Source organism: Accipiter gentilis, unplaced genomic scaffold (genome assembly GCF_929443795.1).
Source record: "Accipiter gentilis unplaced genomic scaffold, bAccGen1.1, whole genome shotgun sequence".
Taxonomy (NCBI): domain Eukaryota; kingdom Metazoa; phylum Chordata; class Aves; order Accipitriformes; family Accipitridae; genus Astur; species Astur gentilis.
This window is the reverse complement of record NW_026060952.1, coordinates 680,367-705,484: the sequence shown is the minus strand read 5'-3', so window position 1 is coordinate 705,484 and position 25,118 is coordinate 680,367. Positions and strand designations below refer to the sequence as shown.

Here is a 25,118-nt window from a genome sequence, read left to right as displayed (position 1 = left end):
GCCGGCTCAGCGGGTGCCCCTGGACAGTCACCCCGGCCCAGCACGGCTCCCCCTCACCCACACAGGTCTGCAGAGGGCTCCATGTGGCTGCCTCTTCGACCCCCGGGTCTTCTGCATCCAGTGGACAACCACCGACCTGCCTCCACCAGCCACCACCACACTTGGCCAAGGCGCCACTTCTCTGCCGGGTGCTGCCCTGTGGGGTCCCGGGGGCTGCGGGGCCCCCCTGGCCTGGGCAGCCCCAGGGACCCCCCAGGGCCAACCACGATACCTCGCACCCTACAAAAATCAGAGGAGTGGGGTGGCCCCAGCCCCTCCGTTGCTGCTGACAGCCATCCCCAGCTACCAGCACATCGAGGGGCCCCTGGCGAATATCAACATCTCCAGCACGGCCACCCCTGCAGGGGCACCCCCAGGCAGCGACGTCCCCCCCAGCCAAGCCCTTGGAGATGCCCTTGCCGTGGCTGAGAAAGTGGCTCTCCAAGAGGCCCTAAGGCTCTTTGATTGCTCCCTGGGCGGGCTGGCGGTCAGCCAGCATGCTCCCAGCAGCAGCCCCATGCCTGGGGACGCTGGTGGCACCGGCGCAGACACCCCCGACTGCGACTTCAGCTCGCTCTCGCTGCCTGAGGAGATGCTCACCCCCGACTACTGCATCCCCGAGCTCAGCGACGCCATGCTGAGCCTCAAAATAGACAATGGCGGCGGGATGGAGCCCCAGGAGCCGTGGCAGGATGCGGGGATGGACCTGCCACCGTCCCCACCTGCCACGGCCGGCAAGCTGAGGAAGAGGCAGGCGCAGAGCTCCTTGCCAATGCCACCCAGCAAGCGCAGGGCTCTGGCAGCCAACGTGAGGGTGTGAGGGGGGGGTGGGGATTAGACAGGGGTGAGAGGGATGGAGATGGGGGGAGTGGGGGGTGGGAGTGGAGGGGGGGGTATCTGTCGAAGGGGGGGCCGGGGAGGGGGGTAGGGAGGGGTTAGACCAGCTTGGATGGGACCTTTTCTCTTGTCTTTTCAATTAAAAGCTCCTTCTCCAGAACCGCTCCGTGCCTGTGTGGGACGGGGAGGGAGAGCAGGGGGCACCAAGAAACAGCCCCCAAGAGGTGCAAAAGCCCCACTGAGCCCCAGATCCGAGCCGGGGAAAGCCCCGAGGGGAACCCAGCCACCCCCAGGGCCCAGTCACCACCAGCGGGGCAGGCAATGGTGGGGCGGGACGCGGACGACTCCCCTCTCCCCTTCCCCAGGGGTGGGGAAGCCAGGACAGACAGGTCCCTGCAGGACTCACGGACACGGCCCCACGCAGAAAGCAGCACAGAGCCCCTGCGACAACGACAGACCTTGGGGGCCGGGGGGGACACGGACACGCATGACAGCAAGGCCTGCAAGGCCTTCGTCTTGAACACCACCAGGGTCCCCTCCAGCGGGGATAGGGCTTGGTGCACAGCCCTTCAAAGCCTCAAGACCATCACGGCCTTCCTCGGGTCCCACTGACCTCAGCCCCCAAGAGCCCAGCTTTGCCTCACTGACACAGCAAAATAACCCCAAATCACCCTAAGAATGGCGAGGGAGGGAGCTGCAGGCCAGGCAGGGACCCTCCTCCACTTCTCTGGCTGCACCTTGGGCAGCTGTAAGAGCAGCAAGGAAGGAGAAAAAATCAGAAAGAAAAAAAAAAAAACAAATCACTGCACCAGCCAGAAAGTGCCTGGAAACTTTATCAAATGGTACATTTCAGCTTGGGGGCTTGAAGATTTACACCCATGTACCAGTAAAGCTCTCCATGCATGCTACAATTTGGTGGGAGCAAGATTTGTGGGTATGTCTGCACCCAAAACGCAGCAGTAAGTGGCATCCTTTAACTGCTGTTCTTCCCAAGCCCATTTACCTTTGCAGCAAAAGGGATTGTCATCCTGCACATGGCACAAAGCAAGACACATGCAGCCTATGGTGGCTGAGAGGGTTATTAGGGAATAAATACATTGAGCTGGTAAATTCAGCCACCAGCACTTGAAATCAGACACTGAGTCCCAACTCAAGAAGCGCTCGCTCTCCTCCCTGCCATCACGCCTCACCATCGAGCTATTAAAGCCGTCCCATTGTACCAGCTGTCCCAAGGCTGGCCCACAGCATCTGCCCAGCTTCAGCAGGCACCAAGGCCAACCCTTACGCTTCCCCTGCCTGACCCTCCGACTCAGCTCCAGCCCTTCTGGGGCAGCCCGTGCAATTTGCCATGAGCTGCTGTTAACACTCACGGGCCCAGTGACAGTACTGGATTTACTCCAGTTTATGTCAGGAACAGTGAGCTCAGCCAGGACATTCGGATTCTTCCCATCCTCCCACCAACCTTATTCATAAACAGGGGTTTGTTTGGGGTTTTTTTAAACGCCGTATTTTAGGTAGATGTAATTACTGTGAAATGCAGCAAGAGGTCAGCAGACTACATCATCACACAGACGGTCCAGGAGATGAGACGCCGTGAGCCGGGACGACAGTCAGCCCCTTCCACTGTTCAGCCCCTGGAAACATTTTGAGAAAACCAGAGGGTCGGGCTGCTCCAATACAGCTCTCACACTCCTGGCTCTGGAGCCTTCATCTCACATTCCCCACATCCCTTCGGCCTTTCTAATCACAGGCTTTAAGGTCACGACATACATCGGTGAGCAAATATTGATTTGCCTGCACTGCCTACAGATCATAATCTAACTCCACGCACCTTAAAGAAGCTCAGCACACACTCCACGTTCTTACAGCTGCTTTGACTGCAATTCAGTCTCTAGTACATTACCCTTATTTATAATGCCAGGGCTTCAGCGTGGTGCCTCAGGCACTCTAAAATTATTACAGGGCCCTTTTGACTTTCAATTCCCTTCTATTCAATTCCATTTTTATTTGTCAGCAGAGACTCCCATTGACCAGCGGTGGAAGCCAACCGTGCGCAGGCAGACGGCACTACTGCATGTTAAGCCAATCCTATAGAAATTACTTGCACGTGGCTCAACACGACGCGTCATCTCAGTTTGAATGAGAAACGCCGGGTCTGGAAGAGCAGGTGGCAGAGTGCTCCTGGGTGCAGCTGCCTTGGAGAGATGAGTCATCCAGGCTTGGAGCAGCACCGGCGGTGCTCAGCTGCAGCCCCTCGACAGTGCCATCTGTCCGGCTGATGCAGCCATCATTTTAAAAAACGGCAAAGGAAAGCGACTTTAAGAATCAGAGCTCCGGTGAAATCAAACTTCAATTATTTACCAAATCTCCCTTTTACAGTCACCTAGCAGCAAACCAGTTTCCACAGCTGGTACAAAATATTAAAACCATCAAAATATTTAGACATACCATACAGAATGTATGGAAATATGCTATCAATTCCCCCCTTCCTGTTTGAGGCTACTAATTCTTTTAGTAGTCTCACCTGAACGTAGCTTGTGTCACAGTTGCGCACAGCCTTCTTTATCTCCTTCCGTTCATTTATGCTAACATTAACAGGCTGTATTTAAGAGAAATGCTACTAACTTAGACAAATCTTTAAGTTGACAGCTTGCTTAGCTGTATTTAGGAATACATGAACTAATCTACAACCATGCTCTTTTAGAAGAAGGTACCTTTCATATGCCTGGGTAAAAAAAAACATTACATATGAAGACATTCTATGCACATTTTATGTGATGGATATATCCTTTCAGCAGGTTTTTTTTTTTTAATATAATTACACCATTTCTTCAGCTAGAGAAAACAGTGAATTGCAGAACTACAAGAAATGGATTCCTGAGGATGACAGGGAGGTAAGTATTTTGTTAGCGAGTTATTGATGGTTTTATTTGCTTCTTTCTTATTTAATCTAGTGATGACTTTCCCCTTTGCCTGTTCTCCGCCAGGATTCACTCTAACAGCTGGTGACCAGGCAATCACACTCACTAGGTAAGTTATCAAATACCAGGGGCCTTCGTTTGCATAGCCATGTTAATCTGGTGTTCACAGCACATCCTTCAGTTCACTTTTAATAAATAAATCCCATTTATTTAATAAAGAAAGAAAGAAAGAAAATAGCAGAGGGGAAGGAAGGTTGCTGTGCTGCTTTACAAAGCAAGCAGTAGCTCAAGCAGCCTCAGAAGGGATGGTTCTGCCCCCTCTACTGAACAGAACAGCATCCTCCTCCGTGAGCACTACTGCTGCTTTCACGAATAGGCCCTCTGAAATAAGGTGCTCAGTGTAAGGGTGAAGAAATCGAGCCCCAAATCAGTTTACTGCTGGGCCAGTTCCTGGCTTTGCATTTCCCACGACAGTCAAAAGGAAAATGCATTCCTGAACTCCAGAGACAACATTTTTGATTTTCAGGCAAACTTTTTTCTCCTGTACCGCCAGACCCTGGAGCCTGATGCATGGTTAAGACTTTTTCTAACCTTGACACATCACTGCTATTGCAAAAGTTCCAACAGATTCCTTTTGCTCTCTGTTCAAGGAAAGTTTCACCAATCTCCAGGAGAAAACAGCAGCCCCAGTTTAAATCCAGCCTGCACTTTCTCTGCGCAGACAGTATGAAAGAAAAAACAAGAGGTGAAATGTAAGCTAAAGTACTGCTGGTTTCCTAACCGACTAAAAGCATGAAGACCCCATCCTTGAAACAACACCGTAAATGACCCTGTGACAACAAGCACAATCCCACAGAGGTCACCAGATGCAGAAACACATCCTTCTTTCTCCAGCACCTTTTCCCTTGGCCCCCTCCAAATGCTGCCCGTGCGGGCTCCAGCTGTCTCCTACCTCTGAAGCACCTTCTGCCACAGCAGCAATGTTCTTCTGCAGAGTTCGACACCTCTGTCACCCCAACCTTAATCACAGGATAAATAAAGGGCCTGACAAAGTCTACAATGGGTCCATCTTTCTCAGCCTTGTCCTCTTTTTTAAGCTGCGGGGCTCTTTTCTGAACAACATTTTTCTAAGTACAGCTGGGAGATGAGTGTTGGAAATCGGTGCCAGGAGCTGGGGCTGGAAGAGAAGACAGGAGTTTTGAGCTGGAAGGCGCGGGAGCCTGGGAGGGGGCAGAAGAGGGTCTCTGCAGCAGGGCGAGGGGCTCTGCAGTGAGGGGCTGCCAAACAGGGCGAGGCGCAAAGACGCCTGCGATGACGACTCACTGGGCAAGTCTGTATTAGCGACTATAGTCTCCGTTATCACTCCCCTTCCACCTTCTGGAAGGAGCGGGGCGGCAAGATTCTCCCTGTGGGAAGCAGTCTGGGACAGGACGTGGGGGACACGTGGGGTTTGCAGAAGGGCTCTGAGCAACAGGGGCAAGGCCCTTCCCTCCGTGCTGTGCCCCCACACTTACATCTGGACACCTGTGGCCAGGGCTACACTTGGGGCTGGAGTACGCAGGCAGGAGCCCTGCTGCCAGCTCACCCCCTGCTTACACACCTACCCCACGCGCAGCACTGCTGCCTCCTTCTCTTACCAAGGAAGCAACAGCCATAAGCTACCTCTCCAGCACGTGCAAGCAGGGCAGTACACTTTGAAACGCGTTTCCTCTAAAAACATCCCAGACAAAACAGATGCCAAGAGCGACAGTGTAGTTCTCTGCCTCCAAAGAAGCGGGGTACTGCTGAGACTGTCCACTGCACATACAGAGAGCGCTTTCCACCAGCCGTACCAACACACCCTCACCAGGTATTGCCTGTTCATTAATTACTTGCACTAGCAGATCTTCCCCACCTCGACTTTCGGAATGTTGGGCCATTATGGGACTTGGATTCCTCCCAGTACGAGGCAACAGCATCTTTTTAAAGAAATAAAAATAGCACTGCTACATGGGTACAACTACCTCTTATATTACTAGAGTTAACACAGAACGCATCGTTGGTAGAATTCCACTCAGTCTGGTCGACTTACCCTCTCGATGATTTTTTGAGCCCTTACATCTTACCAGTTTACTGAAAAGGCACTTTTTTTTTTGGACAAAAGCCCAAATAAAATACTTCGCAGTCCATGTAATTCTTGGCCTTCCTATGTTCCTGTATGTCTCCTTCTCTAAAGCGGATAAATAAATCATGCATTTGGTTTTCAAGTAATGCTATCAAATGCCAGACAGACATCATCTAACCCAAGAACCCATTAACTGACCCAAGCTTTGCTCCCCACGAGACCAAATGTTCTAACAGACTCAAGATTTAAATGCATTTTATCAAAACTCTAACATACATACCTATGTATATATCTCATCCCTTCTGCTCTGAACAGGACCAGGGAAAAACTGAAAAAACTTAATTCCAATAATTTACTCCAGAGCTGTCTTGTGGCTTAACAGACTGATTCACAGGTCAAAGAAACTCGCAACAAAATAGCACCAGAGCTATTTTCATTCTCCATTTCCCAAGACAGAGTATTGCAGTTATGTTTGCCAATGTTCACCGTTTACACCAATTAACCAAACTTCCCTATTATTTATAACTTCTTGGGGTACATATTTCATCGCTTTTACACATATGCCCCTCTGCCTCACACTAGAACCATGGATCCTACTTGAGGTTGCTCACCGAGTACAGTATGATTTCGCCTTGGTACACTTAGAAATACCTTTGTGAATGGTATTTCACAGCATGCTCTTGCATGTCCCCTTCAGTTAGCAAAACATCATGGATATGCTCTACGTATCTGTACTCCTAAAGTTGTCCTCTTCATGTAAAATGGATTTTAAGTCAAGCTATTATGCAGCTGTTCCATAATCAAATTGCATACCATAAAAGCTGATGTAGAAAGTATTACCACGTTGCAGAAGGTAAATAGTCATAGATTAAGCTTCTTCTCCTTAGCTTGAAAAACTAGGCAAGTCAGAGATCAGGACTTCTAAAATTAATCAAAACCTTGGCAGATGTATTGACAAAAATAAAGCTCAGCGATTTAAAGAAAATAAAAGGAGTCTCCTTTGGTTCAAGCTCTGCTAAAATTACCTGATGGATAGATGCCTAACGTGCATCCTGTGCCAGACACTCTGTATGCACAGAGACCTTTCTTATGCACTTTCTTAATTACCTGCACTGCTTATCAGTATTCATTCCTTCATATACGCATACTCATTTCAAGCAACTTATCTTAGTAGGGCTATTTTCATCACAGCTTGCTTTGAATACCATCTCATTGGCAACATCAGCTGGTCAACCCTTAGGTATACATAGGATTCCCACAGGTACCCGCACCTACAGAATCTGGCATTTGTGAGACAATGCCTGTGCAAAGGCTAACGAGGTGGCTAAAACAGTCTCATTTGGTGCATCCAGGGTGGGTGCTGCATCCTCTATCCACAGCGCAGACAAACACAGGACTAAGATGCACGTGATACAGTGAATTTACTGGGTGAGAAGGGAGAAAGCAGAAGAGGATTTGCCTTCTGAAATGGGACAGTACTCTTCTCAAGAGCAAGAGCTGCTGCTTTTATTAACTGTTTTCAAAAATCTGCAGCTAAGAGGACTCCTTTGAGCTGAGTACTTAACAGTCCTTCTCCACTTGTACATACTTGACAAATACAGGGTATTGCCCCTTAGGGTGTGTTTTGGCTTGATGGGGGTTTTGTTTCTTTCTCCAGAAGAAATTGCCAGGAAGTAGTAAATGTCAGCAGCTCTTCAAGTATGCTTGTGTGTTTCTGCATGGTTTGTAGCCCTGCCTCCAAAGGAAAAACACATGCACACAGTTTCGCATTGAAAATACTTCCCACTGAACTGATGGCTTTTTTTCTTCTGAAACTCAGTTCGTAATTGTTGGAAGCAAGTTTTCTAGTCATAAAGTTAACTGAGCTATTGGAAAAACCTGCTGTATATTATCTTTACACTGCTATCCACCAGCATGGAACTTCCTGTCCTGTAAATATATACCTCAGATTATAAAATACATATGCATGTGTTCATTTCAAATGATCAATTATTCATTTCATAGCTGAAGAAACATATCTCAACGTGAGAAAACAAGTATACACCTACTCACTCAACTGCAAGTTGTAAGCTTCACTGCAACACACCTTATAGTTTTAGTTTCTTTCCAGAGGTGAAGGTGACAACAGAAAGGCTAGAGTCCAAGGCTGTTTTCACCTACCCTGAATGTTATTTCCAGTTATTGCTCTGTGATTAATACAAAGATTACACAGTGATATGGCTTGAAAGGCTGAACATCTTTCACGCACTCTGCAGAGTGCAAGGTTTTGTACATGAATCATAGAGAAATGGGAATCAGCACAGGTAGGTCAGTGATTTGTCTGTCACACGTACAACAAAGTGTTAAGAGGTTAACTGGCAATTTGTTTCATTTTTATCCTTACATCTCCACCACTGACTGGTAAGCCGGTTGGGTGAGACCCTTCATTTCTGTAATTCCAACTGGTTTACACTGTACTCAATATTTCCATCTCTAAACATGGGCCCACTCAAAACAAACAACTGATTTCAGGTTTTGAAAACACTTTTTGAGTTTTAAAACATCTCTAAGTTTTACAGCAGTCCAGTTGTATGTGCAACTCCAAAACATCCCTCGCCTGTAAATCCACCAGTCAGATGCTCATTTACATTATAGGTCTTTCACCGAGCGCAATGTTCCTGAGGTGGGTACAATGCGATATGTGCCAGTGTAGACTCTTTTCCATTACCAGGGAAGGTAAAAGGATGCTTTAATATCACTGAAAATTCAGGCTGGATGGAAAAACACACAAGTAGAAAATGCTGATTTCAAAAATGCCAAGGCATATCCTTTCATTGCCCACACGGAAAAAACCCATAGACCAGGTATGGCTATGGAGATCTCTTCCTCCACCCCACTACTGCCTTAAAGGACAACGGGCAGATTTTTCACACTGCTTGGGACCCACAAAGATCTATAATTTGCTATTATGTTTCTGCATGCAGCCCTCTGCATCATGCGGGAGCAAAGATATGCTCCTGCTGCCTTGCAGCCCTGCCACTCCACAACTCCCGGGACACCTCAGAGCTCTGCACATCCACATCGGTTCTCCTTGGGTGGACATTCCCAGAGGAATTATGCTCCTGTGAGCACGCAAAGCCGCGTAATCCAAGCCACCTGAAGGAGACACAAAACAATTGTACATTTTCTCCTTAATAAACAGTCCCTCTGGACACAGAAGTCACAGACTGTCTCTGCTCGGCAGCACGTGGGCTAACGGCGCATCAGTCACATCCTACATGTTCTCCGTGTTGTTTCTTTCTTTTGCAGCACTTGCAGGTATCCACTGGGGAATATGGTAATCCCAAAACACTGCTGCCTCCATGCTACATGGTTTCACCATTCATCAACATTAGCTGTGTTCATGCATGATAAAAGTACTGGCTTATTTGTACAGGAAGGAAAGACAAATTAGGAAGTTTGTGTACTAACATTTTATCTGCCCTGGCTTTCACACACCACACCCTGCCCTCTTCTAGAACCATGGTACCGAAAAAAAAGCTATGCAAAAATGACACATACTCTCTGCTTCTAGTCTGCTTTCTTTTCCCCACCATCAAATCCCTTCTCAGAGATCTGAGAAGACAAGCAATGTCGAGAGCACCTGGAAGGTTACCTTACTGCTTTTCCAGCAAATTATATGGCTGCCCGCCTCTGGAAAACGTTTGGGGAGCTGCATCAACATGCGAGGAACCTCAAAAGGAGGAGGGAATTTTTGACTGCTCTAATTGTCACTCTGTCCTGAAAGTGAGACCTCCAGCACAGCAAAGACCTCTGACACCAAACAAAATCAGCAATGAACAACAACCAAGATGGTTTCCCACACAAACCTCAGTCCTGCCCTTGGCAAACTGCAGGCAATTTGCTTAGAGAAGAAATTTTCTTAAGCTGTCAACTGGGCAACAAAACTGCCAACAAGGAAAAAACAAATGCAACAGTATCTCCATGCAGATGCAAAACAGAGAACACTAGGTTGTCTCCAGAAGAACCAAGAGAGACGCTATAGACTACGTTCATTCAGTAAAACCCGGTAACAGCATCTGACTTCTCCTTTATCAGTCTGATACACACCTACTTACTCCTAACTTACAGTGGACAGAGTAAATATGGTTTAAGAATTACTTGTTCTCAAATTTCACTTATGTTCTTAAAAGTACAGGACTTCGGGCATAAATCTGCCACACAAGACACGCCTGTTTCCCCTCTGTATTCAATCTAAAAGCAGCCTTTCTTGAAATGATCATAAATTACACATTGACATTTGGCAGCCTTTGTTAAAAACAGAAACCTACCACAGCCTCATCACAGCTCTCTATTGCCATCTCCTCACTTCTGTAGCTAAACACACCCAGGGTGGCAAAGCAGCTGCATCATTTACTGTTCATTAAGAGGTAGACATGATGCAGCAGGTGCATGTCAGGTTTTGTCCATTACTTCACAATTACTTGTTCTGAATATTTAACCCACATTTTGGGAGGTGGAATGAGAACCATTTATCTAAATCAGAATGATTCACCTGAGAAATATTTCCCCCCCCCTGCACCTCTTTTATAACCCCCCCTTCCCCCAACCTCATAAACTATTACATTCTCCTGGATCACCTTATTAGTACTCAGCTATTAATAGCAGACTCCACAAACTCCTCACTCCTCAATTAATGTTGCTCAGCCAAATAGCCCATGCTTGAAAGGGCTCAGGATGACTACGGAAACCTCTCTGTTGCAGGAACTAACAACCTTGAAAGATACCTTAACAAGGCCAAGAAGATCTCCTCAAGTTTATTAAAAAAAAAATAAAATGTGCTAACTCGTCCCAATGCTTGCATGAATTTGGACCAGTTTCTGTCAAACTTCCCCTTGTTCTTGGTTGCCTAGGAGTCACTCTTAGATTTTAACCCAGCCACCTTTGCACACAGGATTTGTCCAGAATTGTAAGTTTCCATTAAAATGCAGAAAAACCTTGAAAGCTAGAGTTATTTCCATTTTCTATACAGACTGGTACGCTTGGAGAAAAAGCTCCACTGTCCAGAAGGCTGTTGACCACAGCCTTCGTTTGCAGCTTGAACTACAGCCAATCCAGATCACTGAAGGTAAGGACAAACACTCTGAATTTGACTCACAACATCATAAAAAGTCAGGGTAGCAAGTCAAGCACATGCCAAACAATTTACTTTTTACATATATGACTTCATTCTCCACAAGGATGAAGCAGCTCAGCAGCAATCTCATACTAGTGGCAAAATACAAGACTAACACATAGCAGTAGGTATCTTGCAAGTGCCACCAAAATGTGAAACACAACTATAGGCAACTTGCTGTATGCAACTGATCACAAACTCTGGCATCTGAATAACAGGAAGGTGAGCTGGAAGATCTATGTGTTACACCACCCGCACAATTCTCCCACCAACAGGGCTCCTCTCTTGCCTGAGAACAGTAAATGCACACTGGGCTACTGCAAAACTATCGCCAACAATTGAAATGAGAAAAGGTTGGGGTATTTAATTAGGAATTTTTAAAAATGCCATCCGTTAAATATAAACTGTCAGGACTTCATTCTTTCTGCCTCAGTGTTGTTCATTGAGCCCTTCTTTGCTTTCTTGAATAATAGCCATGAATTTTGGGAAGGGTGCAGAGAGGATTACTTGAAGTATAGCGAGGGCTGTGTCCCGTGCCAGAAGCTTTAAAAAAAAAAAAAAAAAGAAAAAGAAAAAAAGAAAAGAGAACTGTGGCAAATGGAAGGAATGACAACTTCAAATCTGCAAGCGCACAAGTGATCAACAAATGCTGGTTGATAGCCTAATGTGGTGAGTAAAGCAATCACAGTACGCCTGCTTCTGCCCTGACAAGGGCCAAATGAGAGAACAACCATCAGCCAGGGGTCATGGGCAAGCCATCACTTCTGCACAAAATTAAAGTACAATGGAAACAGGCTGAAGAAAGAGAAATACACAGAATGACAGTGTGGAAAGATGCCCCTCTGCCTTACTTCAGATGTTCATCTAGAGGAAGCGAAGGAAGAAAACAACAGCTATTCTATTCATCATTTCCTGCTGCTGCAGGAGTGCCTGAACTGGCATGATAACATCTTCTTCCACCCAGGTGTGCTAGAAAGGGAATGCTGCACACATCAGTTACTGAATTCAATGAAATAGATGCAAGTAATAAGTTCATAAACTGATCTCTAAATCACTGCTATTTTCTGGATAGACAAGGTCAGAGTCTCCATCCCTGTATTTCGGTTCATCTACAGGCTTGCAGTCCATTTGACTCTCACTTAAAAGTTATTCCTGATTTCACTCTTGAACTGAACAACGGGGAAACAAAAACGGACTTCTTGCATCCCTAGCCCCATGGTTACTTGCAACGAATGGTAAAAGGATGGTCATAGTGCACGTTTTTAGGGTTTTATCTGCCATTTGACAACACTTCCAGCTACCCACTGGTCAGATAAACACTAACATTAGACACTGCGTAGAGGTCTGGCTTACCAGAGCTATTGCTCCTCTGTCATTGGGTCTTCTTGTCCACAGCTTTTGTAGAGCCCCAGCAAAACAGCCCTCTTCTCTCCCGTTGCATATACATAATGGGCAGCTACACTCATCAGCTAGTCACAGACCTGTGGCACATGAAAGAGGAGCTGGGCATGACCTTCAGCATCAAAATCACCCGCCTCCACGCTCAGAGCAGTGTGGCAGCCCGCTGCCCTCAGTGAGGAGCGAGGCTCTGCAAGCCAACACAGAGAGAGGGGAATGCGCTGCCTCCTATCATGGACGCTACCCTCACACCCTCATCAGTTTTAATTGTGATTCTCCTGTAGCAGCATGAACTACTCCTATCAAAGAGGTAATGACAACAACAAAACATTTGAAACCAACTTCCTGTATTCTACAGGAGAGTGAAAAATACGTGCTTTCCTCCAAACGACGCTGCTTGGTTTTTTCTTCCTCCTCCTTTTTTCCCCCTTCTTGCTTAGTATTCAGCTGTGGGTTTTGCATCTCCTCAGAGATGAGCACAACATAGCCGGTTCCTCACTGGACCTGTTCATGACAAACTTCACTGCCAGTTTCTAATGCTTCTTCTAGCAGCTAAGTTTTGTCCCTCAGTATGGTTTCAGGCTTCCCTCCTGGCTGAGTTGTGGCAGTGTGGTCATAGGTCTCAACCTACGATATTGCCCTGGAAGGAGCAAAATTCCCACTTGCTGACACTAGAGAGGAAACTTGCAGTCTGTGACAGGCCACAAATCCTCCTCTCCTGTCAGGGTAAAAAAAAAGCAGGTACTTGGTACCACACGCCCTGCTTTTCCAACATATGCCACCTTTTTCAGGCTTCTCACAGACAGACCACTTGAAGAACAAAGACAATGCGGGGCTGAGTTATCCTGCAGGACCACCAGCATCTCTCAGCAGGATCCTGGCCTGACATTCAGGAAATGGTCCAGGGCTCTCCCTACCTACACATGCACACACACAGAAAACCATCCATCTCCTCTCATTCCTCATTTTCCTTTCCATGGCATTCCCATTTTTGCTGTCACAAACTAGGTATCCCAAGGAGAGTGTTGCAAGGAAGGTCCTTGGCAAAGCTGGTTCCTTACACGACTGTTTGGTAAGGACTAGGACAAAACACTAAACAGGCATGTAAAAACCACAAAGCACATGATTCTGAAAATCATGCATTACCATTTTTCTATGCATTTTTTCATGCTGCTTTGCAGTGTACATTTTCATATTGTGTTTTAGCAGTGAGATTGATTTAATTGGCAATTGTTTATCTAATATTGCTAGTCTCCTACGTTATTACTATTTTTACAGGCATCAGAAAATTCTGATGAAAATGTTTTAAAGTTGAAAGAACACCCACAAGAGAAGAAAGTTCCAAAATCACCTGAGAAATTTCCAAGGTTTACTTTCTTCCTCAGAAATACAACAAAATAATAATCATTTTCATTGCAATTTCATTTAACTGAAGTCTGTTTTCTACCTTGTGAAATGGGAAATAAGTACACCATTATTCTCTGTGTTAACATACTACTTCCAATTAACTGTACCTTTATATTAAGTTTAGCTACAAGACATTTACTTGCATGCTTCTAAATATACTTGCATACTTCTAAATTGGGTTATTTCATTTTATAACCCATGCTGCCTGGAAACTACAGAGCCAGAACTTTTTTTTTTTTTTCCCTGTAAAGAAGAGTTTCATTTTAAGAATATACGACCAAAAAGAATAAAGCTGAGAAGAAGAAATTTCAGGAAATAGGTTTAAAATGAACGCAGCGATCCCCTCTCAACTCTCCATTGCTTCTATTGAGACGATCTTCTCAAAGCCGCTTTGCAGGCTAAGTTGGCCATATGTCCACACTGCCTAGGCTGCAGCAAGGCAGCAGCCTCTGTTCAACAAGCAGTAACGCTTTGAAAAACGCTTCCAGTAACGCTGGAAGGCTTTTGATGCACTTTCCAGTTGGCATTCATATGTAGTTTGAATGCATCTTCTGGACTCAAGCCACCTGAAGCATCACTAGTCAATGTACACCTGGAGAAGAGGCATAGCCCAAAACACTGTAGTTACATGGCCAGGTCAGCACGATGCTATAGCCAGTGTGACCCAGAAAACTAGATGCAACGATGCCTCACCGTAACCAGTCATGACGTCATCTCAACACGGGCACCAAGCAAGGAGGTTGCTGATCAGGTAACTGCCACCGGGCTTCACAAGACTAAACTAACACCTGGGTCTTGACTGCTTACAAGTTCGGGACAGACAAAAGCCCTAAAACACGCAGACTTGATCAGTGACACTAGAATAAATGGAATGCTTATGGCAGTCATCCCAGGAAAATGCTAAGTGCCACACAAATGGACACTATCCTCCAGTAGATGCTACACAACAGGGAACCCGTGGACATGCCCAGCCCAGCCAAGGATGGCCTTCTGTCAGAAAGCGACTGTGAGTTTCATCGCTGAGTCGAGGACAAGCCAGAGGGCTGTAGTTTCACACACCTGCACGCTCCAATGCTGACACTGAACAGGCGGGTGCCAAGCAAGGAAGGCCACAGGGTAATGTGAGTTTGGTGCAGACAGAGGATGATGACCACAACCCTCTTCTTCTGGACTGGGCAGCTCATCCCAGACCTGGCACTACTCCAGACTTTCTGCCAGCTCATTTAGCCCACAGTCCAGTCCTGCAAATCCAGTCCTGCCAAGGGATGCTGGTGTCACTCTGCCAGAAACAGCCTGAGGTGACAGGCCTTGGTTCAGTAAGAATCGCAAAAAAAACCAAACCCCCAAAAAACAACAAAACCAAAATCACACAAAATCCCACAGACAACATAAAACTGGCACAGGAGCTAGACCCCTGCATGTGAACCAGCTGGTTATCCATGACCACGAGGAGGTCACCGCAGGTCACCTCAGCTCTCTACCTGCAGCTCTGGCTGTCCCTCACAAAACAGCTGAACCCCTCCTGCCTTTCCTGTCCTGCTAGTAACATCCCACTGAAAAATAATCCCTCCGTGGTCACCAGAGAACAGCCAAGGAGGACATGGGGCAGAGCCACTGACAAAGGTAACAGTGAGGTGGCCCTGGGGTCCGCATGGTTACAGAGAAGTCAAGTATGGCACAAATGCTCTCCAAGACTAGGCAGACCGTAGTCAGGTGCTATGGAATAGCAAGGATCCCTCGCAGCACTCAGCCTTTCTGTACTGGGGATGTCAAACAGCATGAACATGGGTGCAGTTGTCTAGCCAGAGCTACAGCCATGGGGACTTACTCTAAAATTTGCACATACTTGGCCCTCAAAAGCCAGCATTTTGTCTCAGAGTTCAACAAAGCCAGTGTTTAGCTCAATGAGGTCACATAGCAAACCTGTTTCTTTCACCTCCTCTCCAGAAAAGATCTCCTGTTCAAAAACAAAGAAACAAACCACAGATGGTCGCTGTTCATGCTACCCATCTGAAATTTTGAGTCAAGTTAGCTTTTGGTGCTTTGTTTCTATCACCAGAGTCCTTGAAATTCCCACAGAAGTATGAAGGCACTCAGAAGAGAACAGAGAACTGGTTGATTGATTACCTTGCTCTCCATCTGAATTGCCCTCCATTAGCTAATGCCATTCAGCTTGTGACATCTTAGTTGCCTTTGGCATATACTGGTACAGCCCTGCTAAAGGCAGGTACTCTGATAAAACTGCACCCATAAAACTGGCAGAGAATCTGGTCTCACATCTGAGGCCACCCCTGGGCCAACAAAACCAAACAAAACCAGAGAATTTTAGAAGCCAGCTGCTGGAAGTATTTAACAGGTAGTTCCCAAGAAACTGTCTGTGGACAGAGGAGTGTCACTAAGATGACTTCACCTTTGACAAGACAAAGGAAAAGTATAATCACATTTTGCACGTCAATAGACACACAAATTCAGCAATTGAAAGATTAATGAGAGAACCGGCTTATTTGCTTTCCTATCACTTTGTCTTATCTCAGGGCTGGAGGAAATACAGTAGAAAATGAGTGAGCGGCTGCGTGGTGCTTAGTTGCTGGCTGGGGTTAAACCACAACAATACCTTTGAGATGCCTACCATTTTGTTAAGCTACTGATCAAGTTCAGCTATGCTTAACAACTTAACGGGAAGGCTGACTGAGAGATATACAGCAATTTCCCTTGGAAAAGGATAGCCAGTTTTCCTTAGGAAACCAGGCTAAAAATTATGTCAACAGGAATTGCAAGGCATCCCAGTTTGATATTAGTATGTAGAGGCTTTTAATCGCTCATGGTGGAGACAACTAAATAGTGCATTATTAAACACTTCCTTATCACAATAAAGGCTATCCTTAAGTTAGTGTCTTTTCCTGTATACAACTCCCTGACCATATACAGTTTCTTCTGAAAACCTGCAAGGAAGACTGGGCTAGCAACTTCGGTAAGCCAAGCAACTAAGCACAGACCCGGGAACAGCCTTGTATGCCCACAGAAGTGCCGCACGGACGTTTGAGACTCACGTGGTTGGAGAGGTATACCACCATCTGGATTTAAAAATATGTTTGTCCTCTGTGTGTGGTGGGGGTACCGTAGTCCATGTCAAGGACTGGGGGTGATCTGCATGCTTACAAAGACAGACCTGGAAGCCTTGCACAGCTGCAAAACAAATGCTCAGAGTTTATTATGGTACCAGATTCACGTGACGTACGTCAGGCAGAGAAGGGTGGTCAAGGACAGGCATTGGGCAGTCCTCAAAGCAGGACTTCTTTACTACCAGGACTTTGTTTAGCCATGGAGCTTCAGCTCAAACTCTCATCCCCATCTTGGAAGTGGATTTCTTCCCTGCCTTTCCGAGGCACAGCTCTTTTAGGACACCCACAGTCCATCTGAATTTCTCAACTTGGGTCTTTTCATGTGTCTGATATTTACAGGGACAGAATCTCTGGCTTTGCTTGTCATCAGTAATACATCTATCCTCTGAAGAACAAGAAGACTGGGACACCAAAAAAAACCCCAACCCAAAAGACAGACAAGTCCATTTCTCTTTCAACTGCCTGAAAAAACACCTTCCTCCTGGACCCCTGTGGATACACGCAAAGAGAGAGAGAATGCAGCCTTTGAACAGTAACTGGGATAAATCTCTTTCTCCTCTGATCGTTCCCCCTCTGACTCATAAATCTCAATCTACCAAGAAAATAGTGCACAGCTCTCACAAAGCATGACTTGCACCTAGAAGGGAGGCACAATTAAAACAAGAGACAAGAGAGACAAATGATATGGGAGCCATTTCCTTAATGAACAGAACACTTTTCCCTCCTTATTCGTCATAATGACTACCAATAAAGAACAGGAAGAAGCAACAGGTTTGAATACAACACCGATGAATTTAAGTTTAATCCAAGTAAAGTGCCTTATAACAAGTCTGGATTGAAAAAGATGCTGAGAAGGGTGGTTTTCAGAGAGACTGCTTACATTTTAATGTTTAGCGAGACCTGAATCTGCAGTAGATGGGTACAAAAAACAAGGAGAAAATGTCTTTTCTTTTTCTTTTAACAAGTTAGGGCAAGTGAGATTCATCTCTCATTTTTGTGTGTTCTTTAAAAAAACAAGAAGAAAATCCAAATAAAAAAGGCAGTAAACAAATACTGAGACCTGGGAGGGAAGGCGGGCTTTATTCTACCCCACGACTAGCCCTCAACTCCTGTTCTTCTGCGGTCATGGTCACAGCTCTCCCGCATAGCATCACCTCCCTCTCTGATTTTCAGACCTCACATACTAGCTTAGGTAGCTACAGCCAAGCTTCGGTGCTGCCCAGAGAGTGTCAAAACGTGAGAGGTGCTAAAGGAGTCCTGTAGGTCCCTCTCCACCAGGTCACTAGAGATGGGCTCTTGCTAGGACTCAGGCAAAGTAGGGGGAAGGCTGGCTCATACCCCTTATTCCCACTGATGCCACCTTGACCCACATGATTGAGCCTCGTGGGCTGACTCCCAGCACGCGGTGCTGTGACTGAAGTTTTCGCACTTGGAGCACTGCAGCATCCTCTCTATCCTGTCGATCAAATGGCCAGTAGCTGGCACGAGCAACACTTTACATCACTCACAACTGATCCTGAAAGACAGGAAGATTAGCTGCCAGGGCGATTTAAGACTCCCAAAGCAGAACAGAAGCAGATAAGGAAAGCAAAGCAAACCATCCTTAGAAAGATAAACAAACTTTGCAGCTGACACAGGAAAAGCAGCTATTAAGGTAAGCAGGGGTGTTACCAGTCTCAAGCTAAAAGTATTTTGAAAGGTGACAGCAATTAAGAACCCATGCAAGCCTTGAGCTTAAAAACACTCTGACCTTGAAGGAACTCAATCTGCCTTTCTGGTTCCCAGGACATACGGCCTCAGTGACAGATGATCTATATCACTTCCTAGTTCAGTATAGCTACACAGGTATCCCGTAAGGCTTGTCTGGTACAGGACAGAGGGTCTTTGCCTCACCTGCTGACTGTTCAGCTGCCTGCTACCCTGACTCGTCACTTTGGAATCACTGCTGCCCCAAGCCCCCACGTGCTAGATGGAGCCAGCTGGACTACTCCACGATTCCAGACCAACTTCAGCGGTCACACAGGCCCTGGACCAGGATGGCAGGTTGCACTGAACATTTTGTCTCAGACGAGCATCTCCACTCCTCCCTGGATGTCACCGTCACCTTGTACCATGGGATCTCTCCTCCCACAAGAGCCAGCACAGCCGTTACATCCCATAAGCACCACCACAGTCATACACCCCAATCCAGTGCCCCAGGTCTTCGGACTCAAAAGAACAGCCCGTCTCTCCCGTACATCGAAACCAAACAAGTCTAGCAGAAATGATGACATCTTGGACACATCAAGTTTTCCGCTGGAACAGTGCCACCCTGGTGACTTGGTTCACTCCAGGCAGCAGTCTGGGGACAAATGCAGCAGTTTCTCTCCTATCCTCCAATATAAAGCACTTCCACAAACTTCTAGGTGGTATTGGGAGAACAGCACCCAAACTGTCTCCCGTTTCTCTGCTCCCCCTGCTGGGTGCCAGCCCAGCATTATCAAAATGCCTGCTCGGGTAGCGCTGCCAGGCAGCAGCACACGGAAGCTAAAGCAGCCTGTAAAGTTACTACACAGTCTCCCAAAGAGCTCAGTAATTACCACTGTTAATTCTTACCAAGACCAATAGCACTACTACTCTTTACAGGGACCAAGCAGATCAAAAAGCAGATCCGGGAAGAGAGTTTCCGAGTTACAGGCTTCAGTGTCAGCAACCGCTGACATCTCCAGCCAACAGCCAGATCACGCAGCCCTCCCAAGGCTGTACGCCCACCACCTAATATTCCACACTGGCATCAGTCCACAGCCACTGCCAACGATTGTGCGTACATGGATGCTGATCCACACACAGCTATTCAAAAAAGAAAGGAATCACAGCCCCTGAAATTGTGAACTTGCATATTGGTGCAAAGAAAGACAGTATATCGGGTTTGTTGCATAAAGTGTGGGCCAAGAAGCTAATCACTTCTATGTGTCTCATGATACTTTTTTCCCTTGTCAAAAGGGGATAATCCACCATTCTCCATATTCCACTGTATTTTCAAATGTAATTCAAGTTGGGGCCTCCCCTGCCTTTACTAGGCAAATAAGACTAAATGCCAGGGAGAATGGATTTTAAATCTACATTTTAAGCACTGGAGTAGTAGAACTAGTCAAGACACAAAATTACTTACAACTGCTTGCTCACTGCAATATAAAGAGAGGTATAGAGAGGGGGTTCGTTTCATTTGGGTTTTGCTTTACATCTTAAAGATGGATTATTACCGCAGGAAAAGTACAACCGAAATGATTGAAATAGTCACGTTCCTCCTTCCATGTTTAAATGCGTTTCAAGCTCAGATCTGGAAGCAGAACAAAATCAAACATAGATCTCCTCCGAATATTCCAAGCTATCGAACAATAAGTACCGCACAGTAGAAAACAAGATCTAATACAAGAGGTGGCAGCTGGGATTTCATGCTGCTTGTATGTATTCACATAAACAGATACGCAATCACAAGCAAGCGTCACTCCTTTGACACTGGAGAGGCATTCTCTCTCTAGCTGTGTATGGAAGGGATAGTTTTGCCATACACTGCTCCAACAGCAGTCAATCAGAACTAGTAAGGGAGTCGCTGCATTTTACAGTTCGTAGCAGTCACGTTCGAAAGCAAGGCCTGGTTTTTCTCTCTGTAAAATCAGTTCATGCAAGCCCAACGTGGCCCCACGCACCCCCTGAGATTCAGCCAACAGATTCCCAATTAAGACATGCTGAACTGGACAACTTGGAAAGCACATTTCAGTCCCCAAAAGGCAACAGGGTAGCAAGATCTTCCACTAGCGTCTAGTAAACAAGAAACAAGGAAAGCCCATGCTTGCCAGGCAATCACTTACCCTCAGACACACCAGGCAAACTCTGTCACGGAAGCACTTGAAGATCACCACCCACAGAAGACCTTGAGGAATCAAACATGCAGCCAATGCTACTGCCTCCTAAGCCCCAGTTTGCACCATAATATCAACAAGATCCCAAACTCAGTAAAAACACCACAGTGTTTCTATTTTCTTGTGTCTTTAGACAGTAATTGCAACATACCCTCTTCTCTTCCACTCCCCTGCACAGCTCAAGCGTGCACGGGGCTTCCTTTCATTATGAAACTAGACAATTAAAATCTACTTTGTAACAACAATTTGTTTGGATTCCCATCTATAAAAGCCTCCAAAAATGCCACACTGTACAGTAATTGCTCTACTGCTGAAATACAAAGGTTTGGTAATGTTTATAAAGACATTTAAACTGCATGAGCAAAACTATTTTGCTTAATTACATTTTCCAACCCTTCATGCTATGTACAAGCTCACTGCTTCCAAGAGTCACCTCTACTCACATGATCAAATCATGCCACTTGAAACGCTCCGACATTATTTTGGCATATAAAAAGGTTGAAATTATCGTGACGACGGCAACCTAAGGACTGCAGATACCCAGAATCTGGTATGAGAAGTGAAAGCTGAAAAAGAGTTAGAGCTCTTGAAATTACACATTTTAAATACCAGAGACACAAAGTGTTTAAAAGCCATTCAATACCACGCCTCACCAGAAAACCATAAAACCATCAAAGGTTCTGAAACACTTGTCCTGAATCATTTCAATGGAAATATTAAAGGATGAAAACGCCCCAGGGAATTACAGGATTCATTTATATAGACTGACAAACGCACTTTGTGGTAATGTGTTTTTAAATGTCAAGCAGTATAAACAAGGTATCTGAAATTACCACCTAATACAACGACTTGAACTTCAGCGCCTTCAAAATCACACTTAACCAAAGACTGAAATAAGTTTGACAGACTGAGGTATAATCAAAATCACTGTAGTCAAGAGAAATTTATCCAAAGCAAAAACCATTTCATGCTTGCACACATGTGTGTTTACTATAAAAGTAGAGCATAGGTTTTCAACAACGACCAAAAAAAGGCTCGAAAAACACTTGGAAAAAATAAATTCTGCCACTCACTCCGCTTTTGCTGGGCACGCCGATTTTCACATTTTGGTCAAAGATCACGCAGCTTCTCCAGTTTACCTCACTTTGAGAAAATCATTTTCAGAAGACATGCCTCCATAAACATCGGACAACTGTATGTCCACATGATTAAATAAGAGGTAGGATCTATCACACACTTTACAACAGCAGCGACCGCTTGCTTGCAAGCCCCTGGCCAGAATCCTTCTCCTTGGCAAAATAAATTTTAATGCTAGACAGTTCTCAAGACATCACATCAACAGGAAAAGGATTAGCCCTCCCTCGCATCAATAAAGCGCATCATCTGACCTAAAGCACAAGTCTTCATCACTACACCACTTTCAGAAGAAACAGTGCCAACCTTCAAAGACATCTTCCTAGAATGAGCTGTCTTTCCTGACCATTTTGACTACTTACAGACTTTATATCTGTCTAGTTCTTCATCTTTCAGGAAGGCTAATGAGGTTGGAGAAGTAAAGGACAAGTCCAGCCAGTATTATTTATGGACCTCTGTTTTCACTCTTGTTCAGTACAGATACGCAGCACTGCGGAATCCTTCGGGACTGATTTCTCCCACCAAACCCACACTGCAGACTTAATCTTAAAAACATATCCTCTCGAGGATAAACAAAGTAAGCTCATATCCGCCAGACCTGAAAGATGTTTTCACCAATGCCTCAGGACTGTCCACTGCTGGTAGTTCATCCGCTGAGCTTTCTTCAGGAGGTCTAGGGTCACTGAGGATCCTCGGCTTTGGCCTTTCCTTGAGGTTGCCGGTCAGCCCACCGATAACGGTGTTCCACAAGCAGTTCTGTCATTTAGACCCTGCAAAACCAGACAGTCAGCAAAACACATTCCCAGGCCTACTGTCCAGCCTCTCAGCAGTCTGCAAAACAAAGATGCTCTCTGAACTTTTCACCTTTGCATCACCACCAGTTTGGGATTAAGCCTGAAAACCCAAAATAAAGCTCCAAGTGGAAATAAGCACTACCTTTCAGCTCATTCCAAGCCCAAGACCACAATGCTTCCCATAAAAAGATGTGGTTTCAGAACAGGGAGTTTTCACATCTCGGTAAAAACCATCCTCTCCACGTTAACTTAGAGCTTAGCATGTAGTGGCGTGGCTGTATTTCAAGCCAAAGAACGAACCACAAAACAAAGTACCAAATCCATACAATATTAATCGTTGAGTTTCTTAGTGCTTAAATTACAGACTTGAGAGATCACTGAAGGACTCGCATCCAAAAAACATACTTCTTCTCTGCTGAAATATCAACTTTTCCCAGCAGACGTTCAAATGCCAAAGTATTTCTAGGGATGGTCTTTGTACATTTCTTTCCAAGAGTCGCCAGGCGCCTCTTGCATGTCATTCAGAGAACCCATCCTCATCTGCAAGTCTAGCTCCACTGACAAAGTACAATTAGCACCCTTCAGTCAGATCTCATCCCTCCCCCCCCCCCCCCCCCCACCGCTCAAGAACAGAATACCTGCTTTACAGCTCATCAAGTTGAAGGACAGGGAGGGGTCACTCCCCACTTAAGACAGGCTCAACCTGGGGAAGAAACCAAATCCCTGTAATCTGCTACCCATCAAGTCACAACAAGGCTACGAGGAAGCAAAACCCAGCCTGAGAACAGCTTCCCCCCGGGGAGCCCTCCCGCCTTCCCGCCTCAACTCCACTCCCCGTTCTCTCCACCTCCTCCCCCCGGCGGCGCAGGGGAACAGGGGACGGGGACGGGGGCTGGGGTCGGTTCCTCACCCCTTGTCTCTGCCGCTCCTTCCTGCTCAGGGGGAGGAGGACTCCGCGCTCGGCCCCTGCTCCGCCCTGGGCTCCCTCCCGCGGGAGACAGCCCTTCCCCAACTTCTCCAGCGTGGGTCCTTCCCGCGGGCTGCAGTTCCTCACAGACTCCTCCAGCGCGGGTCCCTTCCACAGACAGGGTGCAGTCCTGCCGTCACAGACTGCTCCAGCGCGGGAGCCGCGGCCATTTTGCGGGACATCCGCTCCCCCGCTCCCCTCCACGGGCTGGGGGGGACAGCCTGCCGCCTCCCCGCGGGCTGCGGGGGCATCCCCTCCTCCCCCGCTCCTCCTCCTTCCCTGACCTCGGGATCCGCAGAGGGCTTCCTCTCACGTCCCACTCCCCCGACTCCCTCACGGGGCGTTCCCCTTCGGAAATCTCTTCTCCCAGAGGCGCTACCGCCGTCGCTGAGGGGCTCGGCCTGGGCCAGAGGCGGGGCCGGCTCCGAGCCGGGGGAGCTTCGAGCAGCTTCTCCCAGGAGCCGGCCCTGCGGCCCCTCAAACCCTGCCACAAACACACAAACGAAAAAAAAAACCCAAACCCGAAAGAGGGAGGGAGCAGATGCCGAGAAGAGCAGCAAAGGGCTGCAATGGTGCTCACCTCAGTCAAGAGGCTTCTCTCAGCAGAGGTGCAGCAAGCCTTCATCTTACTGGATTCCAAAGGAGTAACTATTATAAATTAATTTAGTCCCAAACAGGATTCCAAACAAAGTTAACAATTTATTAAATGAATAAAGGCAAGCAAACAGTGCTGGGCACGCGGGGAGCTTCTGCTCTACCACAACGCGCGCCGTGAAAAACAAGACAGCTTCTTTTATAGTGTTCTATTTGAATTGAAACAAATCGAGTTCAAATTGTATTCACTATGTATTTATTAAGGTAGGAAAACAAAGCAGCGCGCTGGGCGGCCGGGGAGTCGCAGCTCCACCAAGGCTCGCAAAATTAGGCAAGCTGAGCAGTCTCTTATTTTCACCGAGGTCGGTCTCCCATCTTCAGTACATCCCTCGCCTTCTTCCGTAATCATGACTTCCTCAGGATTTATGCTCACTTTTGGTAAATTCACAAGGTATATCAAAAGCTTACATATTTTACATAAATTTAAACAAGAATATAGGTTGTCATGGTATCAGAATACTGCAGCCCAATATCATTTTTTTTTAAACAACTGCTAGACTGTAAGGTTCCGTTCTCACGGCAGTAAATAACATTGTAGTTAAGTTTTTCTTGTCAAAACAGGATATTCTCACATCTGGTGTAACAAGTTCGTTTCCCTTGCTTAACTTCTTTGATCAGCAAATTACCTATAATTACTTATTACACCAGGAGGTGCCGAGAAGTTGAAAAATTGCTAACAGGCAC

The 25,118-nt window shown here is 46.5% G+C and overlaps 1 protein-coding gene and 1 long non-coding RNA gene across 24 annotated transcripts in view; both read right to left on the bottom strand.

Annotated features, from left to right (window-relative positions):
- LOC126037137 (electroneutral sodium bicarbonate exchanger 1-like) overlaps nt 1-25,118 on the bottom strand; it is a 630,736-nt gene that overhangs the window by 225,797 nt on the left and 379,821 nt on the right. The gene's annotated exons all lie outside the window — the stretch shown is intronic.
- LOC126037154 (uncharacterized) lies at nt 22,620-24,246 on the bottom strand. Its single transcript, XR_007505533.1, has 3 exons — nt 23,868-24,246; nt 23,452-23,516; nt 22,620-22,789 (listed from the first exon to the last, which is right to left on the bottom strand). It is a non-coding gene; the product is annotated as an uncharacterized LOC126037154 (long non-coding RNA).